General features: G+C 41.7%; 1 protein-coding gene across 3 annotated transcripts in view; it reads left to right on the top strand.

Moving 5' to 3' along the window:
* The window catches only part of LRFN2 (leucine rich repeat and fibronectin type III domain containing 2), a 160,959-nt gene that overhangs the window by 122,783 nt on the left and 10,915 nt on the right, over positions 1-27,261 (top strand). The window lies entirely within an intron of this gene.

The raw sequence follows: 27,261 nt of genomic DNA, 5'->3' as shown, positions 1-27,261 counted from the left end.
TATGCTAGTGCCAATTTTTCCTGAGGCAAAGCTCTTGGCAAAAACTCAACAGTATTTAAGATCTTGAGCCCAGTAGAAATCTGAAGAAAAATACTTTGAAGGGTGTGCATAGTCATATGACATCATATAGTGAATTTGCCCCCCCTGAACAAGGATATTCCTGGAAATAGAAACTTGTGGAGGCTGTCAGGTGTTGGAAGCAATCCGATATGTTTCTTTACTGAGGGTAGGATGGCCAGGGTAAATAAGCAACACAAAAGAGAAGACATTCAATCTAGCAGCTGGAGAGGTAAAAACTAGATGCTGTTAGCATGAGAGAGGGAGATGCTGTTTCACCAGCCTTATCTGGAGGAACAAGTGCCAGTCAAGGTCTCAAGCAACCCTAAATTTTTATCCTGTACCCTCTGCCTCCTCTCAGTGAGGATTTGGCCACATTACTTTACTTGGCTGTGTCTCATTTTTCCAGAGGTACAGTGAGGACCATGCTGTTTACATAAATTTCCCATAGGCACTTTGTGAGGATTCATTGGCGATGTGTAGCTCTGTTCATTCACAGCTCTCAAAAGCACTTCGCAAAAGAAAACAAATTTTATTTCCCCACATTTTACACCCGGGAAAAGTGAAGCATAGGAAGATGAAGTGAATTGTCCAATGTCTGAGAGTTAATCAGTGGCACTCACATGCATCAAAGCCGGCTCTTATGACTTTCAGCCAGGGAACCACTCGGTCCCTTAGAGTTAATTAACTAAAGCTGTTTTGCTTTAATTGGTCAGATGCAAGTCACTGCAATGAGCATGTAGAAAAACCTAAGGGAACACAATTTCTACAGTGCTTTGCTCTATAAAATGCTATGTATGTGCTAAATGGGCTGGGATACTGCTTAGTTACTAAAATGATGGGCTCTTAGTATTAGATAAGATACATGGGTATGTCAGGACTGAGGCACACTGGCTGTGCTCAGTTACAAGGAATCTTGCCTTGCTCATAAGAAATATTGTATGCAGAAAACACAAAAGTTTGCTGCATTCTCTCCCCAACTTTTTTCATGAACATTGTGCTCATAGTGAAAGTGTGAAAACAGCAGTCCTCCCCCGCAACACCCTTTCAGTAATAATGTGTCTCCTGATAATTACATAGGACACCAGTCCCATTTCTGCTTCCATCCCAGCTGTAGGATTCCTCTCACATGAGCTATAGGTGGTGTAAAAGAGATCACGATGGTGTGCAATGGCCACACAAAAATTCAAAGGTCTGGGAAATAATGACAAATGTTTCCTATTAGCTTGCCTGATTTCACTGAACTGAAACGGTATCACAATCTGGCTTTTGGCTCTTGATACACTAATGCCATTGTTACTAGGATTAATGGAAGGAGCACTGTTTCTTTGCTTCCACCATCTGACCTTCCCTTGTCTTTGCTGTCTCAGGGCCGTTGCTGAAGCTAATAGCAGGATTTTATCAGTTTTAGTGGATGCAGGATGCATGTTTCTGATACTGATCTAATGAACACAGGTCTGGATCAGCACTTTGCTCTGCATGGCTTCCCAGAGTGAGAAGCTGGAGAAAAGGGTGTGCTAGCTTGTAGAAATGCCCTGAAGAGACAGCTTGGTCAAAGTCAGCTTGCAGTGACATCTACAGCCCTTAATTTTGGCTTGGAAGAACTAACACGTGAGGCTGCTCAGAGACAAGGAGCCACATCTTATGCTTTCTACATCACTGGCAGAAGGAATGGTCCCTCTTTAGTGGCAACACAGAACTTGGCTTTTGTGTCTGGACCTGCATTTGTATAAAAAATATGCTGCAGCAGGGACCCTGTGCTGGGGCTCTTGCTGTCAGGCACAGTGGCAGGTGACACCATTGCTGTACTGATCTATGCATGGCCCCAATGAGCTCTTCCTCTCTCTGACTTGTCCTTGTACTGCTTTTAGTAATCCTGCTGTCAAGAGAATTACTCTGTTTCACCTGGAACCAGACTTAGAACTCCTCTCCCTAGGCAGACTTCTTCAAGCTGGTTTTCTTTCTTTCTTTCTTTTTTTGTGTGTGTGGGGGACTGTTTTGCTTCATTTTTTTTTCTTGTTTGTATTTTTTCCCTTTTCTGATTTGTGTTGTTTATTCCTTTGAACTTTCTTCCTCCTTGACACTCTCTACACTGATAATCTCTCCTATTCATCTTGGTGCCCTTCACACCCATGCTCCCCTGGACAGAGCAAATGGCAACTGTCGGTTACATTAAGAGGCCGGCAGTGGCCACAGAGACCACAGCTGACAGCAGGTCACTATTTATGCCTTCAGTCCATGCACACGCGTTCCTTCAGTAACGAAGGCTATGAGAGCACGCTGATGAAGGCCGCCCTGCTGATGGCCCACGGGATGCATATAGGCTGCAGGAGGTTTTTATCTCAGCTCTGCAAGGCTTCCCAGGGCAGACGTGCGTGCATAGGTGCCTCCCAAAACTGATTCGTGCGAGCCAGTGTCCTGGGCAGAAAGGGCAAGTCTCGGCAGCAGTGGGGACTGCAGGGCGCGCTGCATGGCAGGGGGCCGGGAGCCGCCCTGGGCTGGTTCCATCGGGTTCCAGCTGGTTCCAACCAGCTCCACAACAGACTGGGAGCAGCCCCCGTGCCCCAAAGCTGCCACCAGCCGCTGGGCGGCACGTTTAGGGAAGGGCGGAGCACGGGGCCAGGGGCATGGGAGAAGGCACAGGAGGAGACACAAAAAAAAGGGTTTTAGTCTCTCTGGGCCTGAGTTTCCCATGTGTAACATGGGGGTGACAGCGCTGCCTCGCCTCACAGGGATAAACACATGAGAAAATACTGTGGAAACAGGAGCCCACATAAATGGATAGGGAGCCTGTTCCTTTGAAGTCACTTGTGGTCTGCGGTAACAGGGGTAGTCATGAATGATTAAGATGGAGCATTACATAACTGTAGCACTTGAATTAAAGGAAGCCATCTGGGGATAGAGACTTTCTTATGTGCAGAGCACTCTGCATGATGTGGGACCAAATTTCAGTTTTGGCCATCAGGAATTGATGTAATATAGAAATTCACCACAATTTCAAAAGATGAATAAAACCAAAAGTGGTCTGTAGAACTTTCCCAGTCACACTGAGCCTGCTGGCTGTATTTTGAATTAAAGCAATGAGAAGCCACTTAAAAATGTGCATCTGAAGTGTGATGCAGCCATTAGATTTATGAGAGATTTAGGGCTGTTTTATTTTGTGGTATTTCATACTAAGGGTGATAAAAAACAACTCTACAAATTAAGAATTACTGTAGCATTACATTCTCCCTAGCTTATAGGTTCAGCACTGGAAAAAAATGTATTTTATATATTTCTGAAAGCTTATTTTTTTAATATATATTTTATGTAGCAGGCAGCTTAGGCATTAAAATATGAATACATGGCTCCACATCTCCAGCCTATTTAAACAATAGTGCCATGGATTTGGTTACTTAAACAATATAATAATGATTTACAGTTCCTTTCACTACCAGTGCTTTACAGACTGACTGAACAGAGATCAGTCCACCAACCACTGCTATCCAGTCACCTCTCAGTTAAGTATTAGCTGCAGTTTGGCAGTCAGATGACAGTGCAACAGCGTTTTTTGAAAAAAGAATAACATTCACAGTTAGGGATACTTTTAACAGGGTAGGATGTAATTAACTGAGTTTGAACTTCCACAGCATGGAGGGATAAACATACCTTCCCACTCTTCTGTTCAGTTGCCTGCCAATATGAAATACTTTGTGAAAAAGGTGCTAAAACCTTAGAAATATCTAAGATGTGTGAAGATGTTCCCCCCAGCAGCAGCACCGCACTGAACGCCAGGCTGGGCCCATGCCTTGGAGAGGGATTCCACTGTCTAGATTGCTAATGCTTCTTGCAACAAAAGCTTATTGTGTGGAGGTCTGCCAACTAAAGACTGAAAACAGAGGAAGCCCTGTCCTGTCCATTCAGGGTAAATAATCTCAAGAGCCTGATGCTGTAGTAAAACATGATTACATCATTTTCTCTTTCTCTAGTTAGAGGTAGATAGCTTTGGTAATTTTAGAAAAGACAGAGAATTAATTTATTCTGAAAGGCCTGAACATCTATACTTATGATTTGGAGAGTGGATTCATATAGATGGAGCCTTGTTGGTGCCTTCTACTCTTCTACTTTTTTTTTTCAGTTCCATCTCTGTCTCAAACTTTATTAGGTATTAAACTGTCCTCTGTGGCTCATGGCTGGTGTGAAAAACCACTCCTCAGCCTCAATAGGCAAAGCTGAGCTATTCCAATTGCATTGTATGCAGCATACAAGCCTTGATTTGGTGAAAGCATTTTTATATTTAAACACTGGATAAAACAACCATTGGTAGAAAAGACTTCCATATGAAGACTTTAATCATCATGAATTAATCATTTTTGTTTGACAGGTCAAGATAGCAGCTGTATAAAAATAAAAATTTGAAGTCATATTCCTGAAGAGAAGCAAAATTCCTATAAGCAGGACAGCAGAAAGTCTGAGATGGACATTTGGTACTTGAGGTCACCTGAGAGTGGTTTGTAGCAATGGAGTGCTTTTCCTTCTAGAGGATCCTCAGCATGTGCAGGCTTGCTGAAGGGCCTTAGACATAATGAAGAAGCTGCTTCACAAAAGCTTGTATTCTGGGACTTGGGGGGTTTTGTTCACTTCAGCTGAAATAATTGTCATATAAGCCTTTCGTTTTCCTCTTGCCAGAAGAAGTACAGGAGCAGAGTTTTTATTTGCTTTGTTTTGCCTTTTTTTTTTCTTTTTTTCTCTGCTTGTATAGGAAGCCTTTGAGGAATAGAAAAGAAAATACAGCGGAAATGGCAAAAATTACATGTATTGCTAGATAATGAAGTGAATATATGAAATTAAGATTTAAAGAAAAGACTTACAGTTTCAGATTGTCACTAAAGTGGTTCCAGATTGTTGTGACAAACTGCCAGCATAATGTTATGCTCATATAGCAGCTGATATGAAATCCATTGTCAGAGGAAGTCCAGTCCATCATGAGCAGACGCCAACTGTGCAAACACTGCCTTGACCACAATTTTCTTGCTTGATAACCACCACAGAAAGACAAAATACTAAATGGTCATTTAACTCTACAGGAGACATTTACCTTTATATGAATATGTGAGAAGCATGTGAGCATAACGTGAACAGCAGGTTACGTTACTGCTTCCCACACAACAGCTACCCCTGGACTGAACATGCTGCTGCTGTGGTGATGCCCTTCAGAAATGAGCAGAGAAGAGGAAGGAAGACTCCAAGCCACAAAGACTGGCAGGACAGCAACTTCCTCCACCTTGGCAGCATTCCCATTTCCTTTAAAGTTTAACAACTGTCTAATAACATTTAGTGAGGTATAGGGAGAGTCTGTACTTTACAGCTCTACCCCTAAGCACTGCCTCAGGAGCTGAATGAATATAAAGGCAAAGAGCCTGATTCTCATCTCAGCGCCTGTCATGTTTCTCAGAAATAACCCCACCACAGTCTGGAGCGTTTCACAGGTGGAAATGAAATCAGAATCAGTTTCCAGTATAAGACAGCCATACTCCTGTTTTATCTCTGCTGCTAATTATTTATTTAGCTCATCAAAGGCTCAGCATTTTTACTTAAGGGGAATTCAGGATGGGCTAATGCTTGCCTGTAACATCTGTCACATCCCCTCTGTTAGCTGCTCTGAACCCAAATGCTAGGAGCTGTCCCTGCCCGTCATTGCAATAGAGAGTTACACATTTGATGCCAAAATTAACTATTGAAATAAGATTTTGATTAATCTCCAGGTGAGTCAACATTTTGATGTCTAAATGAAAAGTTTTAACATATTCAGGTTCATACCATTCATGAATATTAACAAGCCAGCACACAGCTGCACAGTTGCCACTATCTTTCCTATTTTAAATCTAGGACAAATTTATAGTAGTTCATGTGCTGCCCTGTGCAAAAACTGTTGCCAAATGCTGACTGGTTAATAGTAACAACCTCTGGTGTTGTTCAGAGTCATGTAAAGTAATAATAGTTAGCACTGATAGTTACAAATGTTAACTAATTAAATGCTTGCTGAAGACTTGACTTAAGCTCTTAGAAATGAAGAGAGTAACGTGGCTCTTATGGGCTTTGGTTCAGCCTGAAAACCTTGTGTTTTAGGGCTTACCATTATACTCTAGAAAGGCAAATGGAGGAAGAAGGAGGGTAAATAGTTTGCTCTAGTTAATTTAGTAAACCAGTGGAAGAAACAACACTGCCTACGGAATCACAGCTGGGAGTGGGCCTGTAGTAACTTTTAGAACATTTCTAATAAAGCCCTTCATCACATTTCAAAGGTGATAATTTCCCCTCTTAATGTCATTATTTGGGGAAAATACAGCATTCTCAATGCTGTTTCTATTGTTAACTATGTGTTACAAATCTGCTTGAAGTGGGGAAGACACCTCCAATAGTGCCAGTCTTGGTTAGAGGTTTCATTGTAAGAGGCAGCATGTACCCATACAACGGAAGTGTGGCCTCTCCTGAAAAGGGCCAACAGTGCAAACCATGAGGCTTGATTTTCTCCATGCTCTATATATGTAAGTTTCACTTAAGTGTGCAAGCTGCTCCACTTGATGTCTGAGTTTCACTTCTTCAGGTGATGCCAGAGACTGACCCCTGCAATTCCTTCCTGGACTTCGATCACAGCTACAGATGCCTAGGTCAATTTATGCATCATGGAAAAAGCATCAGTGATGACAGAATGTGGCAGCTACTCCCTAGCCTTTCTACACCTACATCTGTGAACTTCCTCCCTCCCCTCACTTCACCCTACATTTTAACTGGGTCACCAGAAACCCAGGTAATCTCTAGCTGGTCAGATTAAGAAATCTCCTTCAAGACTGGTGACTAGTAAAAGCAGTAGCAGAACACTACCTGCTCAAAGGAGAGGATGATTCATTTTTATCCACAGGTGTTTTGCAAGGGAGTTAAAGATTAAAAAAAGAAAAGCTTGAAAGCATGTTGTATTCCTAAAATTTGCCTTTCCAGGTTAAGATTGTTTTGCTTAACTCTGTTCCCGCTCACTAACATTCACATGCAGGCTCCAGGCAGCAGGCTAGGTGAGGCAGGGTGCCTTGGCAACTCCTGCATCCTGGGCTGTCTGACCCAGTACCCTGCATGGCTCCCCTCTTAAATCACAGGAAGCCTTTTTACCCCTTTCAAAGCTGTCTTTCTTTTAGATTTCCAAGATCCTAAGGACTTGGAGGAGGGCAGCTAAAAATGACCAGTCTAAGGGATGTACTCCTTCAGAGAAGGCTTCAGCTGCTCTTCCTGCAGCAGATTCCTTTTATTGTGTCTCAGGCATTGAGCAGTTGAATTCTGACTGATGACATTGTTTGTGGGATCGTGCAAGATCTTATGCATAACTTTTTGGATAGGAATACTTTATCTATCAAACCCATGAGAGAGACATAAAGATATCTAGTATTCATAAGACTATCACAGGCATTTCCTTTATTCCTCACATTTTCTACCTCAGAACAGGAAAAGATGCAGTGAAAACAATGGAGTCTGATGGCAATGGGGATTTCTCAGCTTTCCATGAAGCTCACAAAGGGAGAATGAAAATAAAGCTCCAGGAGAGTCTGAAGTGTGCAGAGCTGCTCTGTACAAAAAGGAAGATTTGCAAGGACAGGAAACACAGGAAAGAGTGAAAATAAGTAAGATCAGAAGTGTCTTCACTGCCACTGAGACAAAGTAGCCCAAATGTTATATTCTTGAATGATGTTCAGAAATACTTGTTTCTGAGAGACTTGTTGACTGTCTGTCACTAAATGCTCTCAGATTAGTCCCCTGGCGAAAGTACTGCAGCAGACAAGATTTTGGTCCCTACCCTATGCCCCCAATGAACAGCTTGGAAACAGGATCATGCAGAGCTGAGTGGTTACACTCACTGCCCTGCAATGCCATCTTCTCTCCAAGAGGGGAACGCTGACCCTCTAAGTGAGGATAGGCTTCCAAGCAAACAAAAAGCAGCATTTTGTTTGAGTTTAGTCCGTCTTTGAAAAGGAGAAAAAGAGGAGCAGCATCTTGCTGTTTGCTTTGTTTCACCACTGGTAATTGTTAGAAAATGCCACTTGCAGTCCAGGTGAGCTTTGCTTCGAAGAAAGGAACACAAGAAACAATATACAGATTTCATGAAAAAGTAAAAGTGAGAGAAAATGCTGTGAGTAGGAGTAACATTCCCCTCACAAATCAAAACACTAAATGGTAGCTGCTAGCCAGCAGAGGGCTGCCTCTTAGCCAAAGGGCTATCCTCCCTGTCTTGGATATAATTAACTACAGGACCCTATCAAATGCTTATCGCAATAGATCCCAGACAAACCTAAATAAGAGACATGCCTTTCCTCCGTGAGCTTGTATCCTGCAGCACTGAGGGACATGTAATTGAGCATCCTCAGCCTATACCTACCTGACCAGATATCTTCAGAGCTTATTAGCTTATAATGTTGAGCATCTGCCTCATGCAGCCGTCCAAAGGGAAGCAACTTGCATCTGACCAGCCTAGAGGATAGACGGAGGAAACTGTCTTTGCTCTTGAGCCTACAGCTCAAGGACAAGGGCAGGGGTGTGTGAGGAAGGAGAACAGCCAAAAGGTAAAAACACAACCAAAGCCAATTGCCTTAATTTACTGCCCTAGCTGCAGACTTACCTGTATAATTCCTTGTTCTGAATTTCCCAGTATACCCTATCTCTTACATACCAGACTTTCAGCTTGTATGTTCAGATTATTTACAGAAAGACAATGTCTTTCTGTACAGTGATTGTGCTAGTTAACCTTAATATATGATAGCAGTGATACAGTTTGTTTCCTTGGAGAAATGACTTAAAATTCATCATTTGAAAAGTTTGCAACTGGAATAGACACAGCACTGAAAAAATAAAGAGAATACACTAGACCAATTAAATGGTATAATAAGCCTTCATTAGCTTTAGTTTTTATAAGACTGGTTATTTTTGCATTTGCCTATAACAGGCAGACTTTCTGAACAAAATATATGCACTGAGTCAATACTCATTGAGGCAGTCTAGAAATCAGGTTCATATTCCATGTAATGTTCTGAGTAGTTGTAGGTCTTCAGTGAAGGCTTGTACTACAAGGAAGTCATTTATTCTTTTTTGTTCTTAAAAGGGCACAGTCAAAATGTAGCTCAAAGTTTCAATGGGGAAGAAAGAAAATGTGAGGTAACGGGTATCTTTGAAAACATGATATAGGTTATTCCATTGTCATGTTACCCTTTCCCCCCACATGTATCATGTTTTACAGTTTCATAAGAGGGTAGTACAGGGAAGAATAGTCTGTAATAAGGCTAAGCACAAAGGGCCTCCAATCCTATTTGAGTATGACAGGCTGATATTGGGATCTAAAGAAACTTTGAGAATATAATGCAGTTGAGAAATGTCCATGTTTAAAATGAAATGTTCCAATTTTTGCATATGGAGAAAAAGAAGTCTAGACAGCAGGCAAATTCTGCCCTATTGTCAGAGCCCTACTGATGTCATTAGAGTCACAGTGTGATTATATTAGGTTCCAGAGCACTTGACAAAAATTCCACAAAGTGACGTTGCCCAGAAAGGAAATGGGAATTGGCTTCAGGCTTTGGCCGATTGCTTTGCAGCGTGGAAGCAAAATCAGCTGCGTGCTATGACAACAAAGTAGGCTACATGGCAAGAGAAAGAAATACCTAGCCTGGGATCCTCAGACAAGAGGGAACTTTTATCCATTAGGGGTTACAGCTGTGAGTAAGGGTAGCCTGAATGTTCCTACTAGCCTCAGTAAGGCTGTACCATAATCCCTCCTCTGCTCAGCTGCTCCTGGTTTACAGATTAGTTTATTTGCAGAGATGAGCAGTTTGAGTCAGCCAGCACTAGGTGTGAATTTGTGCTGAATTTGTCCCTCTGTCCTCCCTCCCCCTTTCCCCTTGTGTAATTTTGATTTTGCCTAGATTTAAATTTTGTAATATATTTATTACATCATAGTTTATTTCATTTTGACAAGAAAACAAATAAAAGAGCTGTTTGCTCAACCTCAAACCTTTCTTCTTATTCTTATCTATTTATTTGTTTAATCAGCTTGGATTGTGGAACCAGTTCAAATGTAGATATTCCAAACTGTGCTCTGAATTCTTCTTAGAGTGGGGATTGCACAGGCAGTAGCTGCCCAATAGACATATGGGCAGACGACAGCCCAGAGGCACCCCACCAGCAGCTCTGTCATCTGGCAGATTGCCTCGAAGAGTCAGATTTGATGAATCAGTCCTTCTGCTGGTGCTGGGTGGGAGGGGGAAGCCTGCTTCGCTTCTCCTGAAGCCTGTTGCAGAATGAGAAAGATATATTGCAGTGATCGCAGTGCTCTGAACGTCCCAGGATGTTGCACTGCAAGGAGTTGGGATTGCAGCATCCAAGTGAGCTTAAATCTTGCCAATCTGAGTACGTACAGGCAGAATTGCAGCTTGGATACTCTGGGGCCAGGATGGGTCATGGGCTTGGTGTCTGCTCTTCCCTACCGTGTGAACAGGGGTCATGGCTTGGGAGGGCATGGGAGAGGAGGGGAGAGGAGAGGATGAATGAAGGTAGCTGGATTGAAACCAGTTTGCCTCCCTGTGTCCCTTCCCTTTCATACCTAGAAGGCAGCCAGGTGTTCAGCAGCACTGCAGCAGGGAAGGGAGCCAAGGGTGCCCCTGCTTCTCTCCTCCATCCCTTGTTCTTTGCAGCCTCCTCTGGTTGTTGTTTTGGGCACCACGTTAACAGTGCTCCTGCTCTGTGAGCAGGTGGAAGGAGGAATGGCCACTGTCAGTGGATCCTGAACATCTCCTGCCCAGCACCTTATGCCACCTTGGGTGGCTGCTGTCACCCAGGCTGCTGGCCAAGCGGAGGGCAGCGGCAGAGCAGGGCAACAACCCCCTTGCATCTTCAGTGGCACTAGCAACACTGCGATCTCTCTGCTTGAACAGTATGGAAGTATCTTGAGATAGAAACTTGGCAACTGTGCAGTTTGCTTAGGGAGATGAGGCACATTGAGGACACAAGGCTATATATATGTCTAATAGTTTAAATTCCATTTTATTTCTCAGGGGACACTCAACTCCTTTGGAGGTGAAAGAGTGCTTGCAAGGGGAAGGAAAGGTGGTATAAACAATGGGAGCAGGATTAATGCCTGTGAAGAGTGCTATCAAAAGCCTGAGGGAATGTAACAGTCCCATTTCAGGTGCTTACTACCACATCTTTGTACCACACCAGGTTGGAGTGGGATTAAGAGGTGGCTAGCTTTTGTGCTATACAAACTCTGACTAATGGAAGTGTCTGAGGGTTTAGCTCTTATTTTTGTTTCTGCTGAAACATAATACGGTTGTTTGTTTCACCTTTTCACTTTGTTTTCCCCATCCAGACTATCTCATAGTAGATAATTATATTGGCTGTGGTTTAATTAGCTAATTATGCTAGAGCTGGAGTATTTTTCAGAGTAAATCCTTTTATTTAGTTATTCTTAAGCAGCTTCCATTTGGGTTTTCTCCTAGAATTTTCTGCATATTCCATTATGTGGCAGTACAGGTGTTTATAAGTGGTTTCATTGGGGTTTATGAACGTGTTGGTTTTCCAGGTAGAGTGAAAGGAGCAGCACACTGGAGGGCAGCGGTGGAATACTCCTGGGAGTAGTACAGTGACACAAAACTTCCTGCAAAAGCTAGTTGATATTTTGGCTTCAAAGTAAAAAATAATAACAATAATACAGTTTTCTTTCAAAAGAGTGATTTGAACTTTCATATTAACGTCTTTAAAGGACACATTTTATCTTGAAAGTGCAAAGCTTGTTGGATTTTTCCATTGTATCTCCAAACAAAAAGATCTGCCTTTTCCTGAGCAGTATTAGTTCATCAATATATAAATCTTGCTCCTGTTGCTAGCCCTACTGTAGACAAAGATTTAGCTCATCACTGAGAGGTACCTGAGCTAGAGGTTACAGGTGAATGGAATCAAAGCTGTGTCCTCATTATATACCTGGGCTTTCTTGAAAAAGTTGAAGAATACAAGGAATAGCACAGAGAACCAGGCAAGGAGAGTTGTTCCTTGCCCTGATTAGTACATATAACACTAAGGTTTATGTTGCTGTAACATGTGGAATTGTAACATAAGGTTTTTTTTTTTCCTAGTGATGCTTACCTTACACAAAGTTCTATAACTTCTTTTCAAAATCCATGTCACCTTGCAGCGATGATGGCAAACCATACTCCCCTATTCATTACTCTTCTATAGCTATCTATTCAAGGTCACTCAATATTGTTCAGCTATTGAAGATGATAATGGGCAAAGTCTTAGTAAGGCTGTTTTCCTATCTCACTACTTTCAGTGTGCCTATTTGGGCTTGTATAGTTTTATTCTTCATTTTTTCTGCTCCCCCCTCAGATGTGTCTAGGTTACAGTGAGAAGGCCACGGTGTTGTTAAAATGTCTGGGATCTTGCATTTAGCATGAGCATGGCCAGGATCACACTTTAGCTCAGAGTGGCCAAGCTGTGACCTTATAGCTGCATGGGGCTCAGAAATAGCTTGAGAGTTACTGCCATAGCAGGATTAGGTCCTGAGACCAGCAGTCAAATTGTGGCAACATACAGGGTTCTGGCTAAAGGATTAACTTTAGTGGCATTCAGGAAGAAGTGAGCATTGCCATGTCACCCTGGGAGCCAGATGTGTGCCCAGCCCAACTGGCTTTCAATAAGGCAAAGGGATTCTTTGGGGAGAACCTTAACCATCTCCTGCCTCCCCTCCTCATGAGCCCTCAGAAATGTCTAGTATGTATCTTGTGGCTTTCAGGTATATACAGGCTGTGGCTTTTTGAGTCAGGAAGACTGGCAAACTCTGGTCTATCTGCCCTCTCCTGAAAAATTTCTAGCTTTGGTAGTCATCACTGGATCAACCTCCTGAAAGTTTTCTGACCCCCCACTTCTCCATTTAAGACTGGATTAATGTGTTTGCTGAGCATCATGTACATGAGCTCATGAAGCTATATATGTCTGTCCCAGGTTAAAACCTGCTATTTACCCCTCTTTACATGATTTCAGTTCAGAAGCACTCCACATTCATAGGGAAGCAGAGGGAGTCTAGCCATGGAAGCAGAGTCCATCCTTCTACTTGGAGAAAGGCCTTGAGGATATGATCAGCAAGAGCCTTCAAATCAGAACTTTTTTCCTGGCTTCTGCCATTTCCTTTCTTCTGTGTAACCCTGGTTAAGCTTGTTGTGACATGGAGATGTATATTCAAAAGACCTCTTGAATGCTTTTCAAAGCAAGTCATATTTCCCGGTTACCAAATGGAAGATGTTCTCTTATGGAAATTTTGAAGCTGGTGCCTCAATTTGCCCAAAGCAAAGCTATCTGTCATGTGATGGGACAGAACCACAAAGTAATTAATTTTCCTCACACTGAATAAAGGAACAGATTTAAAAACTAATTGAAAAAAAAAAAAAGATTCATACTATTTGGTCTCACAATCACAGCGGTAGTGTGCAACATCTGTCTAGAACACTCTCCAGCCACCTGCCTCTGCAAAAGCTATGAAGAAGCAAACCATATATCAACTCAGTTTTATTTTCTACGCCTGTTAAAATGGAACAAACCCTGGAATATCAGTCCCATGGGAAATTCCAATATTGCAACATCTGTTTCTGTCAAGAATCAGGCTGAAAAGTCTCCAAAACAGTTGTGTTGTTTGCTTATGGAAAGAAAACTTTAAAAATAATTCATTTGGAAGTGTGGAAATGTTGCTATCAATCTCTTTGTGGATGTTAGAGCCTCAGGAGTGACAGCTCTATCTCCACCATACATCATGCCCCTAGGGGGTTGTTCTCCTTCTGGAAGCAGAGCTTCCTAAATTTGTCATGTTCACTTTGCTCTCTCCCCTAACTACAGGACACTTCCCACCCCACCATATTCTCCCTACTTTCAGCACCACAGAGGCGAGGCAATGGTACAAGGAAGGCTCAGGGTGCACAGTGAGAAGTGGAGGCTGTCTATGAGGGAAAGGGAAAGGGAAAGGAGCAGAGGGTGTGGTGGAGGAGCAGAGGGAGGTCCAGACCCAGGGCACCCATCACGGGTGCCAGGGAGAGAGGAAGAGTGGTGTGAGTGCCAGAGCTGTAATTTTCATTTTCATTTTTCCTGACAGAAGATAAGAAAAACTTCGATCTAGCAGAAACCCCTATTTTAACACTAAGAATATGTTACATTTGAGGTATTCCACCAACTTTGACCTCAGAATACCGTGGTTTTGTGAGGTATATCTAATGTTGGTTGTTGTAAGAGCTTTGAAAGACCGAGAGACATCGAGCTAATGCAAAATACTTGTGCACTTTTACACAAGTTAACTCAGCAACAGGATGATTTAGTGTGAGTAATGAATCCCTCTGCTGGACAGAAACCGAACAGCTCTGCCTTATGCCGAAGTGCTGCACTACAGCTCAAGGAGCCTAAGATCTCCTGCTACAATTCATGCCCTGGCAGCTGTCACATTTTTCAATCACTCTCTGACACTAGCAGTAAATTCCACACTTGTCCCATCCCAGCTGCAGCCTTCCTGCTAAGTTTTGCATATAGATGAAAAGCAAAGCCCCTTCTTTTCCAGATGCTTGGCTCGATTTTGAGTGCACAGTATGCTGTCTTTTTCCTCTGCAGTGCCTACATAACTAACCAGGTGATATACATGCTATTTATCTAGCGTGCTCTTACATGTTGTTTTAATGATGGTTCAAAAAGGCACAGAGTTGCACAACACTTAGCTAAAGCGAGAGGAATGAAGATGGAAAATACATATGACCACAAAGAAAGGGTGCATGAAGGCAGAGGGATCAGTCTGGGAAACAGAAATAAATATTCTTTATCTTTCTCCCCTCTTTTCCCCTTCCCAAATATAAGCTGAATGTAACTTTGATTAACGCAATATCTATTCTTTTTCATTTCATTCCTCCATGGATTTTAGCTACAAATCAAGAGGCTGAGTAGAGACTTTGTGGCTCTACTCAGCCAACAGACTCTTTGTCAGGATTGGATCCCCTTTTTCCATTTGTGGTTTAATGGGGTTCATGACCAGATTGAGATGTCATCAGCTTACTTGCTATTCAGCATAATCAGGTTGGAATTTTTGTGAGCTTTTTTGCTAATTAGTTTAATTATGCCAGGTATGACTTCTCACGTTTCTGTGCAGATCTCTCTTGTTTGAGATGTGCATGTCAGATAAGTCATTTGGGATCACATTTTATGATCTGACTGGCAAGCTTATCCTTGCTCTCCCTTCTGACCTCAGTATTTCCAGATGCCCTTTATGCCATTATTTTACTGAACACTGGCAGATGAATATATACTTAGGACACAGTTTGTCAGTCTGCGTGGTATGGTCCTGGTGTATCTGTCATCTACATAATGGCAAATACAGCTGAGATAATCAAAAAGTGGAAGCAACCTGCCATGAGGACCTAGAGATAAAAAATGCAGTATTGCTTTCAAGGATGGGTTAACCAACAGTTCTCTAAGAATTCGGTATTTGCTCTGCTCCAGCACTGGAATAACATAAGGCACTTTCACTTGCTATAGAGTGGGCCAAGAATAGAAGCAGAACAGCCTTTTTCAGTGGTTTCCAGTCCTATTTTGCATCCTCAGCAGCTATGGAGATTTCACTGACATTCAGTCAGATTTGGATAAGCACCAAAACTTTGGAGAAAGTACTCAAAGTAGTATTCAAGCTTTTCTTAATTAGGCCATTGCTAAGTTAGGCCATAGCTAAAATTCCTGTAAAATTATAAAACTTCTTGACCCAAAATGTAAAGTAAAATTTTACAACAGGTAAAAAAAAATTTAGGAAATAATGTTCTATTCCATTAATTTTTTACAGATTTTCACTGAAAAGTGAACAATAATAATAAAAAAAACCTCCCTAAGTTTTGATTTTGGATAGCTGAAACGGTTATTTTTTTTCTTGAATCCATGAGCACTTTTTAAAAAAACAAAATATACAAATAAAACTACTTAGTTTTGATTAAAGTGTTTGTGCAAATTAACTACAGCTCCTGAGACCTACAGGAAACTTTTCTATTATGAGTCCAGAAAAGTTCTACTGTGAACTTCAAAGCAGAACTTTATGGAGAGTTTCTACACTTAGCATTTTGGCAATTTCACATGCCTTCTGTTTTGTTTACAAAACTGTTGTTTGTGGCTGACAGTGCACACAAACTCACTGCCCAGCTCCACAAGAGAGGTATTCGTACCACCCAACTTCAGCATCTAATTTAGACTGTGATTGCACAGTCAGCTTAAACTGATCTGAGACTACCTGGCTGCTGAAGGAGGGCTACCCTTCCTCCTCTCACCCTCACCTTCACTCACCAGCTCCAGCACCCTGTAACAGCACCCTGACAGCCACTCTCCATCACCTTGAGGGTCACATTTCAGTCAGATCTGTGAGCCTGACTCGCCACAGCCCCCAGGCAGCAGGGCCAGCTCCTCGCGCAGCCAGGCAGGAGACAGGACTCTCCCTCTCAGCACCAGTGAATTTTGAGCTTTGGCCAGCTGGGAAGATGGACCTTTTAGTGGCTGAGTGAGGAAACCAGGCCCTCTTCACTTCAATCTTCAAGAGGGGTGGGGGACAAATGCCTCCAAGGATGGAGTCTGAGTAGGAGCATCATTCAGGTTTCTGCCTCACCCTTTGGAGGGCCCTGTCTATTTGCTTCCCATGCAGAAGACAGAGACCATACAGACCCCTCTGCTGCCTTTCCCCCCAGCCCTGCTAGCGCATTTATGGCTGTCATGTTGCCTGCAATAAATACTCTGTAACCGGAGCATAGTGGCCATTTGTAGATGATACATTAGCCTAAACACAATCCCACTCTCTCTCTGATACATGAGTTTGTTCTACAGAGCTATCAGGAATAAAAACTTTCCGTGACTAAAGTCAGCAGATATAACTCTGAATGAAGTGACTGATACACTGTTCTTGCAGGCAGTGCTTTTGAAGTCTGGTTGGTGATATGTTTATATGGATGCTTTGGGGAGAAGTCCCATGCTTCAGAATGTATTTCCCAGCACAGTCACAAAAGAATTTGCGGTGGCAGATGCAGGTACTGTGGACAATACATGATGTCCACCTGTCTGACATTTTCTTCATGCAAAGTGAACAATAGTTAACAGAGTGTGGAAAATAACCATAACCTTAAATTACCTCTCTGATTTTTCCTCTTGGTGACCTGTTTTTTCCCCCTCTTCTGTTACATTCACATATTAATCTGAAAACTATAGCCTGACTCGTGAAGAAACTCCTAGAGAGCTGGCAATTTTTTGGTGGCTGGGGAGGATTTATGGATTTATCTGTTTCAGGGAAGTTCCATCATTCTCAAATGCTGAAGCTTTGAGTGAGTTATGGCACTGGGGAGAATGAAATACAACTATTAATCACTGACAGCCATGGGATGTCCTTTCCTCAGCAGGCAGCATGTGCCATTGTCAGTAGATCACAGAACTGCTGTTGACCTTGAATGGAGAAAAGTAAAGCATAAAGGTCATCTTTATTTCATCTAAGCAGCAAAAGCTTTGAAAATGCCTTATCATGAAAGCATTAAAAATTTACTGCACAAAATCCTTGGGCTGAGTGATACTGGCTTCCCCCCACAGACTTCATGATGATCAAAATGATGATAGAGACACCTTAGAATTGAGTATTACTATAGAAACTTTTTAACTAACATGCTAAATGCAAAGACACTGGTTTTATGTTGTTCTGTGTTTATGTGGTCCTGTGGCCCTCAGCTGAAACTTCTAAATGTTATTTCAGTGTTTCTCTTAATATAGTAACAACACATAGAAGTACATCACAGCCACAGGTACATTTTAAGTGACTGGCTACAAAATAAATGACCTATGTGCAGGCGCGTCAGAACTGGCTTTAAGTACACGGGACATGCTTCTCTTTAGTCTTACACATTTAATGGCTTAGTCTTCCACTTTACCCGGTGCATCCGCTTCAATTTCAATGACTTGTCCTAGTTCTTTGTCCCTCAAGTAATCTCTGAATATTCTTCTTTGTGTTCACTTTGGCCTGGTATAGATTGCTTGTGTCCACTTGGGCTTTCTCAAGCCTATCCCTCAACTATTTTATGAGGTGCCACAGGCTATTTAGCCAGTGATCTTAGCTGTTAACAGGCCATCCATCACCTGTGACACTGTCTTCAAAATCTCAGCAAACCTCTGCCTTCCTCCCCCAAGTATGCACATCCATACCACCCTCTGACTCTTCCAGAAGAAAAAAACCCACCTTTTTGGCTTTGTCACCCTGTCTCAACATCCATTGTTAGGTTATTGGTCTGGCTTTATATGCAGGTGCATAAATCAGTGTTTAGGTTAGTTTAGCCTGGAGCTAAAAACTGTACATTCAAATTGGAAATGAGTTGCAAGATTTTAACCTTGCAATATTAACCAGTAGGAGAAGATGAGGCCACTGATTCCCTGAGGAATCCTTAAGATTAGGTGTCTTTTTAAACCACTGTGCTGTGGCTCAGTGGAAGAATCCCTGGATAAAACTTCCAAGCCTATGCTGGATGATGCTGTCCAAAAGGTCAGACTAGATGTGCACAACCATCCATACTGCTCTTAACATTTGAGAACCAGCCACCTACAAAGGCAAAAATGTAAAAGCAGTCAAACTGCCAGTCAAATCTTCCAGTAAAGTCAGTAGGTTCAGTTAAACTGAACATCTCAGCATACACTGCAACTACAACTGTATACATTAAAATTGCAATTGCTTTACCTTTTGTGAATATGAATAGCTATTACTTTAACTGACAGTTATGTCACAGCAGTCATATGCTGAACAGATCTTCTTAGACCTTATCAAAAATAGGTATTACATGGCCTTGCCTTCCTTGACAACTAGGCAGACTCTTTGTAATTGACACCGTAGAAGGCTGTCAAATTTTCAGTCAGTGCATGTCTTTAAGTACCAGCCCTCCCCTTACAGCTCTGAAAGTAATGGATTAATGAAAATACGAGGCACATTTCAAAAACTGCTGGTTATATTGTACCAAACTGAGCAGTTTCCATTGGGAACAGAAAGCACTTGGCAGGATCAAACTCTCTATATTGTTGTTTATTCACTGGATAAGCTATTAAGTTATGAACCATTAAGCCTCACCTAGCCTGTTCCTCTGGTATCTTTTCAATGGATTTCATCGTAGCAAGATCCAACTTGCATGGGCTATTTCTACTTGTGTGTAAACTGAGTAGAGTGAATTATGAATCAGAGTTACAGCTCTGGGCTGCCACTGAGAGGGAAAAACATGAAAATGTGCACTTTCTTGCTTAGGGATGCTCTTTGCCAGCCAGTCCCTTGGACAGTTGTATCCAAGGATCTTTTGATCACCGCAGACACATCTCTCTGCCTTTCAGCCTTCCCTCTGTACCATTCGTCACTGTGGAAGGGGGTTGGACTAGACCTGTCTTTTTAGGTGTGTTGTTGTCTGGGATGGTTAGTGGTCACTGGAGTCATTCATCAATGTCTTCCTCTTTGCTGCTTCTGCTGGTGTTATTGATATATCAGTGTCAAGGTCTCAAACACTGCAGTGCCAGCAGGGCTGCAGTTGAAAGACTGCAGTATCAGATTTCTTTTCAAAAATAACTACAGACTCAGTTCAGTGGCACAGGTTTGGCCAGGTTTAAAGAGCATAAGCATAGTCGTAAAATAGCTCTGCTTATAAACATTGGAGGAAGAGTTACAGCATAGTGTGCTGGTGGCTGGGTGAACAATCTCAATGCCAAAAGGCTCCCTAAGACTACTGTGTTCATGTCTGTGCCTCTGCTCTCATTTATCCCATGGTGAAAACAACTGATACATGTGCATTTTACCTGGATCATGTTTTCTGTCCATACTGTCCTATATACTTTATCTGAGTCATCCTGTATCCATAGCAAGTTTTTCTTCCTCCCATCCTGAAAAGGATGCACACTTAATATCAGCTATCATCAACCTTGCAATTTCTGCCCAGGTAGGGCGTTCATGTATCAGTCAGGTTTGCTAGCTAGACCTTCTTTGGTCATGCCATAGTAAACTTCTGTGTGAGCAACTTCAGTAGCCTTTGCTCTAGCAAGCCTTACACCTATGTTATCTAATGCATAGAAACACCCTATGAGCCAAATCCACTTGTTTGTCTGGTCCCTCAACTTAGGGTAGCTGTCTCTTGATTTTTTAAAGGGTTTCCATTAGAGACTATTCTAATTGGATAATTTTGGATATTGATTACATCATTTTGAGCTCCTCAAAGTATTTGCATAAAACTGCTCTGGATTCCTGTGAAATGATGATCCTTTGTTTTTCATCACCTAGGTCTCCCAGATATTTATAGGTTCTTGAGGGAAACAAATCTTGTAATTTGAGAAGCTTGTTCTGGAAGCAAACATCATGCCCACATGTTATCTCTCAAGCTGAGAACAGCATAGAAATTTGTAACTTTGAAAATCTCCATTTCAAGTAATTACAAGTTGCTCTTTTCAGAGACAAACATTTTCAGCATCATTTCACCAGCTACTTCAGTATCTGAAAAATCTCATTCTTACGGGAAATGACTCTGGACAAATGTAGGATGATGAATACAGAAAGGAGGATAATTTTTGTATGTTTGCTTTAGCATCTTGTATAACTAGTCCCTGGCAGTAGAATGGATCCAAGTTTGCTGAGCAATATGTAAAAGGTTGCTTGTAATGGGAGTGGGCTTTCCTCTCTCAAGGAATCATAAACATGTTGGAGCACAGTAGACAGAGAATTTTGAACATGAACATTTTGAGAAAGAAAAAGAGATGCTAGCTCTTAGAATTCTCTGATGGAGACTGTGTGATAAGGGATCCATATGGATATACTCCTACAAGATTACCCTTTTCTTAGGCTGTACCATATGTTCAGGAGCAGCAATTGCACTTCTCTTCATGCTGGAGGGAGGGCGGAGTGAATCACTCCTTCCAGACCAAGTTAAAAAAAGTTCCACATATTGGCGGACGCAGAAATATGTGTATGAATGCTCTGGAGCTCTTCAGAAAATAAAATGTCCAGTATCTGCAGAGAAGCACAGAGTGTATAGGAGAAAACAAGAGCTAGGTGAGTTGCTACACTGTGGTGAGGTCACTGTGTATTTACACTATGGAGCTGGAAATTACACTTGTGGTTATAAGAACCTTTCTGTCCATTTGCCTTTTCTGTGGTACTGCAAAAAGTTGCCAGCATGTTTATTAAAAAGCAACTAATTTTCAGAAACATGGTTATGAAGTTTAGTCATGACAGAATAAATTCTTTCCTACTGCTGAGGTGCTAAAACCAATTAAGCATCCTTTAATATTTCACTGAAATTTAATCACTGTAAGTCAGAATTATACCTTCATTAGATGCATAGTTACATGAATTTTGAACTAGACTGTATCTTTGGCTTGTAGCTTATAGTTAGGCTAATGTGGAAGAGAGAAACACACACATTGTGGGGAATCATTTGGCTTGGTCTGTAGTTTCTGTTGGCTGAGATAAGTTCATTATAATCCACCCACGATACACATCAGATAGTAACTTCTCTAAGTTGTGTAAAAGGCAGTGGCTAGTAGAAGTTTACTGTAGTGCTTGAGCTATCTCCATTTCATCCCTGAATCTGATCCTTTCCTGCCACCAAACAATTGTTATCAGTGTCACAGCAGGACCAATATTTCCAAAGTCAGGTCTAGAGAAAAAGATTCTCACTCAGTGTAGGGGGAGAGTACAAATACACACGTGCAAAGACGACATGACTGGACCCTAAATCTCTCTTCTGCAAAGAATCCTGAACCCTAAAACAAATACAAAGCCTTTGCAGTGCTTGGCCATAGGATTTTTCTCACCTGTACCATCTGCTTGCAAAGGCATCAGGAATAAAACAGGCATGTACTCTGTCTGAGCTACCTCCAAGAACAGTGGACACAAATGCTCCATCGTGGTCAAAGGCTGGTCTCAAGCAGACTGTGAGTAGAAGAGACAGCTCTTTTCTTCCCATTCCAAGCAAAATTTCCCATTCTGCTTCCTTTCCTGCATTGTTTTGGGGGAAATATAAGTATTCTGCCTAGAGACACCTTGGGACAGGCCACATCCTCCACCCTTGTTTAGTCAGAGTTGCTGTTCAGCAGTTTTACTAGTGTCATTTCTTCTGCTGGTGGTTCTTCTTCTTGCTGTCATTTTGATGAGGCAGAGAAACAAGGAAGGACTAATTAAACTTCCAAAAAAAATAACTCCCCACACTCCAAAGCTGGAAGACTTCCTGAGCAAGAAGGTAGGAAAGGTCATTTCATCAGTCACAGTGAAAGGTTCTACCTGAAGTTTAACCCTCATTTTCTCCTTAAGCAAAAAGACAGACACTGCTTTGCTTAAGTCGAGCCATAGACTAAGGGTAGTTCCCAGCCAAGCTCCATTTGTCACATGAACAGCATAGTCTTGGAGTGACCTAGAAAGAGAACTGATGATTTGGAAAAGAGAACTCAGAGCCAAGTAGCTATGTATCCAGTGATGCAGAGGCAATTTTAGGACTTTTCCCAATCCAGTCCACTTTAGGGAAGCCAAAATCAGCAGTGCTACTGTGTGGAGCAATCCCTTCACAGGGCTCCACAACAGAATAAAGTTCCTGCATGCCTTATTCCCTTGCTCGTACAATCTGAGCTGCACTCCCATACTTCTGGTGTGCTGATTTATTGAGAAAACAAGGAAAAATGCTTCAGTATGGGCAACAAAAGTTCTTTCTCCCTTGACTGCAGACTGTAAGGAACCCTTTTAGCCCATGCAGTGCTTAAGCAGGGACATATTTAACCTTCCTCTGAAGGACTCTATGTTGGCTATTAGAAATGATGAATAAAAAGCCCTTATTGATAGCGCTTATGACAAATATATGTACAGGAAATCAGAGTTACAGAACTAGCATACATTACAATGCAGTGCTGGCTGTGTCCTCCAAGAAGCTGGGGATCTTGAATTTCTGTGGAATGATGTTTTCACTTCAAATAGAGTATTTATTTTTCCTTCCTTTCTAGGAATGATAGATCCTGGCTTTATATTTCTTAGTCTTTTCAGAGGGGTCACATTTAGGTTTTGATGCTGCTTGACATTATGAATCAAGGTTCAATCCATCCATTTTTCTCCTAAATATCAGTGAACATTTGGCAAATTTCTATTATTGCTCATTTTGACAGAATGAGGACAGAATTCCCTTCTCTGATAGGAGAGATGACAGAAAAGTCTGTATTCTCCAAGTGGGCAAAAGTTGTGGGTTTAGTATCATTGTGTATTTGATTTGCGTTTTATTCCATACTCTCCTTTTTTAACTTTCAGTGTCATTTTTGCATGTCCTTCTTACTTACGCTACCTGGAGTTACAGCAGGGAAGCTCAGAGAAGATTTTGCAGAGTGAGGAAGAGATAGTTTTGCAGCCTTTATACTTGAAACTCTGCAGAGCAGAGCAGTCTGCCAGTCTTTTCCTTCATTGCTCACTGCTTTGAAAGTTTTTCAAGCAAAGATAAAAAAAAAAAAAGATCGATTCTTTCACTACTCTTTCAGTAGTGCAGGGAGTTCTTACATGTTTAAATATTTCTTCCAAGAAATTATTCACAAACTGTTCTCCATTATCTGTAATGACTTCAAAAGATGCCTGTAATGTGCAGAAGCTCCTTTGACTTTTATTCTACTGGTGGACAATGAATTATCTGTGATTGCAAGTACCTTAAGCATTATAACTAATAACTAATCATGGTAAATAAGTAACAGACATACCATATCTGGATGTAAGGATATCCATAGGCTGATGGCATGCCTAGCATGAGTTCTGGTTGGTTTTCATGCGAAAACTCATTAACTTGCTGGTGAGTTGTGCATTGTCTGTGTCCATTTGATCCTAAAATCATATTCAACAAAACTGTATAACTTAAGCTCTAAATTTTATGGGTAAATCTCATGACCCAGGTAAAACTTTAATTGATTGGAGAGGTTAAAACATGATTTAGTCTCTTCTTAATGTCATACTATGAAACCTACACAGGTCAGTTGTGGTTCTCTGAAATAAAGGGGAGAAATAAAATTGGAGCAGTCTTCTGTTAGTAATCTTACCTTTTAATATGTCACCTTGCTGAAAAGTAGGATATAATTCCACTCGAACTGTTTCTGCTCTCTGTGAGTGAGAAGAAATGCAAGGAGGGCCAAATATATATTTTCACAAGTATATTCTAGTAGCTGGAAGAAGAAAATCCAATTAATATTGCCTATGCTTTTTTCTCTGCAATAGGTTCACTATTGGGACCTGCTGCCTGGTATTCTGGAGTGCTTACCTTCACTTTTGGGCATTGCTGTTAGCCTATAAGATGACTCTTGGCAACTTTTGTCAGTTTTCTATCTCATTTGTAGCATGTAAAGAACACTAGTGGACTACTTTCTAGTACACTTTGTTCATGTACTAGAAATCTATGACACTTGTCTAAGACCCTTAAGGAGAGAAACATAATTCTAGGCCAGAATCATAGAATTACAGGATCACAGAATAGCTGGGCTTGGCAGGGATGTCTGGAGATCATCTGGTCCAACCACCCCTGCTCAAGTAGGATCAGCTAGAGCAGCTTGCCCAGGACTGTGTCCAGTTGGGTTTTGAATATCTTCAGGGATGGAGACTCCACAGCCTCTCTGGGCAACTTGTTCCAGTGTTCAACCACCCTCACAGAAAAGAAATGTTTTCTTCTGTTCAGCTGGAATTTCCTGTGTTTCACTTTGTGCCCATTGGCTCTCGTCCAGTTGCTGCGCACCGCTGAGAAGAGTCTGACCCCCTCCTCTTTTGTCCACCAGGACCCCTCAGGTCCTTTTCTGCCAAGCTGCTCTCCAGCCGGTTGGTCCCCAGCCTGAATTGGTGCATGGGGTTATTCCTCCCCAGGTGCAGGACTTTGCAGTTCCCTGCATTGAACTTCATGAGGTTCTTCTCTGCGCATTTCTCCAGCCTGTTAAGGTCCCTCTAAAAAGAATATCATGCTACTACTGGAATCTACCATTGATTCCTTTTCTTCCTCCTGGGGTCATTACAAATGAAAGCCTGTTTTCTGACTTGGATGGATTTTAGCTTCCTTTTCAGTAATGTGTTTGTCACTCTTCACACAGTATGCTTTCAGTCCAGGCTCAGCTTTAAAAGAAGCAGGGTGTCTCTGGTTGCAGAAAAATGCTTTTATCTAATTTTGGCATCACGAACTGAAAGTATGTAACTATGTTCTGGTCTCTTGCAGAGAATTCCTAAATTCTATATGTCTTCATGTCTTTCTAGCCTATCTAGTCCTTCTAGCCTTCCTTTTCTTTTGCTTTCCTGTAATATCCAGAAAGTGACAGAATGTCAAACCTCTCCTTTAGGAAGTGTCTTTATTACATATCTATGTTTCTCCCCCATACCGCGCCCCTGCCAGGAGACAATGCTTTTGACCCTTAGGATTTTTACACCCTATGTTCTCATTCTTCAAGTGATATTGTAAAAGTCACTCTGAATCATCTTGGTTCTTTTTACCTAGTGCACTGCTGTGCATATTTGCAGGGTTTTTTGTTGCAAGAGATTTCCTCCCTCTTCTAACTCAGAAACAAAAAGCTTGATGGTTGACAAAGAAGGTTTATTATTTAAACCGTCCTTTATTATTTTTCAGTAAGTTTTCCTAATTTACAAGAAGCAAGCAATTCTGATGTATCCATTTTACACAGCAAAAGATATTTCTAATGTTTGCTGAGAGGCTAGAGGGCTGGATCCCAATCTTCCAGTCTTCCTCAGATCTCTGCTTGCTTTTCAGCCTTCCCATGCTAGTAAAAAATCTCTTCAAATAAAGTCCCCTTTCACATTTTGAAATTGTGACTGTGTTCTTCTCTGACTATACGTATACTCTGACACTATGTTTGGTGAGATGATGTTTCTTTGGCTCATATTTGGAGACCTGGCAAATGCAGTTCTCTCGGCCTCTCCATTGACATTAAAACTCATTTTTTCCGCTTCCTAGCGAGAGAGGTTTTCAGGATTCTGGGAGATGACCATTCCTGATCTCTTTAGTTTATCCACAAGTTAAGCTACTGAAGTGTTAGCAGGGCCCAAGGGAACTTTGGTGGAAGGCTTGCATGAGACATGATTAAACTATATAATAGCACATAGATTGTGTCTTAAGCTGATGTTAAGATATATTTGTATATAAGCCAGTATATCAGTTTATACACAGAGTTTCCATGGGTAGTGAGACTTCTGATTCACTCCGTAAGAATCTTTCTGCTATTTGGAATAGTTAAAATAATCTTGCTAGCTGTTCTGTTAGCTGGTACCAAGCTTCTCTGAGCAGTGCAAAAAGACTTTATGACAGAGTAGCCTGGAACAGCCCGCAAGAGTTTATTTTGACCAGTCAATTACAAAACGTGCCAGAATACCCCTCCAAGCAGTGCCTGGGGTTTTTGGCATTCTAGCACAACCTTCCAGGTATAAAATCTGCCTGTGTAGTAGGGCGTAGAATTCCTGTAGGACACATGAGTTGCAAGCCAGCACCAACTGCCTTCATAGCAAGCCTGGAAGAAGCTGCCAGTAGTCAGCCAAAAATCCCTCTCCTCACCTCAGCTCACATGGACTCTTATGGAAAAGGCAGGTCAGCAGCTGTCAACCACTATGGAATCCCAGTCATCTCTTCTTGATCTTATCATTTGCACAGATTTCACTGCCTTGAAGTAAGTGGACAGCTCTACTTGTAACATGCAAGAAGGGACAGCATGTGGCTGACTGTCACAGCTGTGTCCTGCTGGAAAAACAGCAGAATCCCTTTTGCAAATGAATTTCCTCTGAGCTCTTAAATTTGCTCATTATTTATAATGTTTCTTTTCTAGGAACCTCTGCTACATGCTGGTATGGTAGATGACCTTTTCTGGTGTAACTGTTCAGCTCTGCATAAAAGAATTCAAAATTACCTAGGTCAGAGAAAGAGAAAACAAGCATGACACTTCAGCCAAGCAGATGGGCTATCTGTCTGTAAAACCCTGGGAACAGAGTGTCCCAGGTCACACACACTGTTCAAAGACTTGAACACACCTTTCATGTATAACTTTTATCTGTTTCCATCCTTGGAAATTGTGCTGTAATGTGTTGTTGTGACCATCAGTAGAATAGCTTACTGACTTTAGGTATTTTTTGATTAATCTCAGATTTACAAT

This window comes from Dromaius novaehollandiae, chromosome 3 (assembly GCF_036370855.1).
Source record: "Dromaius novaehollandiae isolate bDroNov1 chromosome 3, bDroNov1.hap1, whole genome shotgun sequence".
NCBI lineage: Eukaryota > Metazoa > Chordata > Aves > Casuariiformes > Dromaiidae > Dromaius > Dromaius novaehollandiae.
The sequence above is the reverse complement of the archived record's forward strand: the minus strand, read 5'-3'. Positions and strand labels throughout refer to the sequence as shown.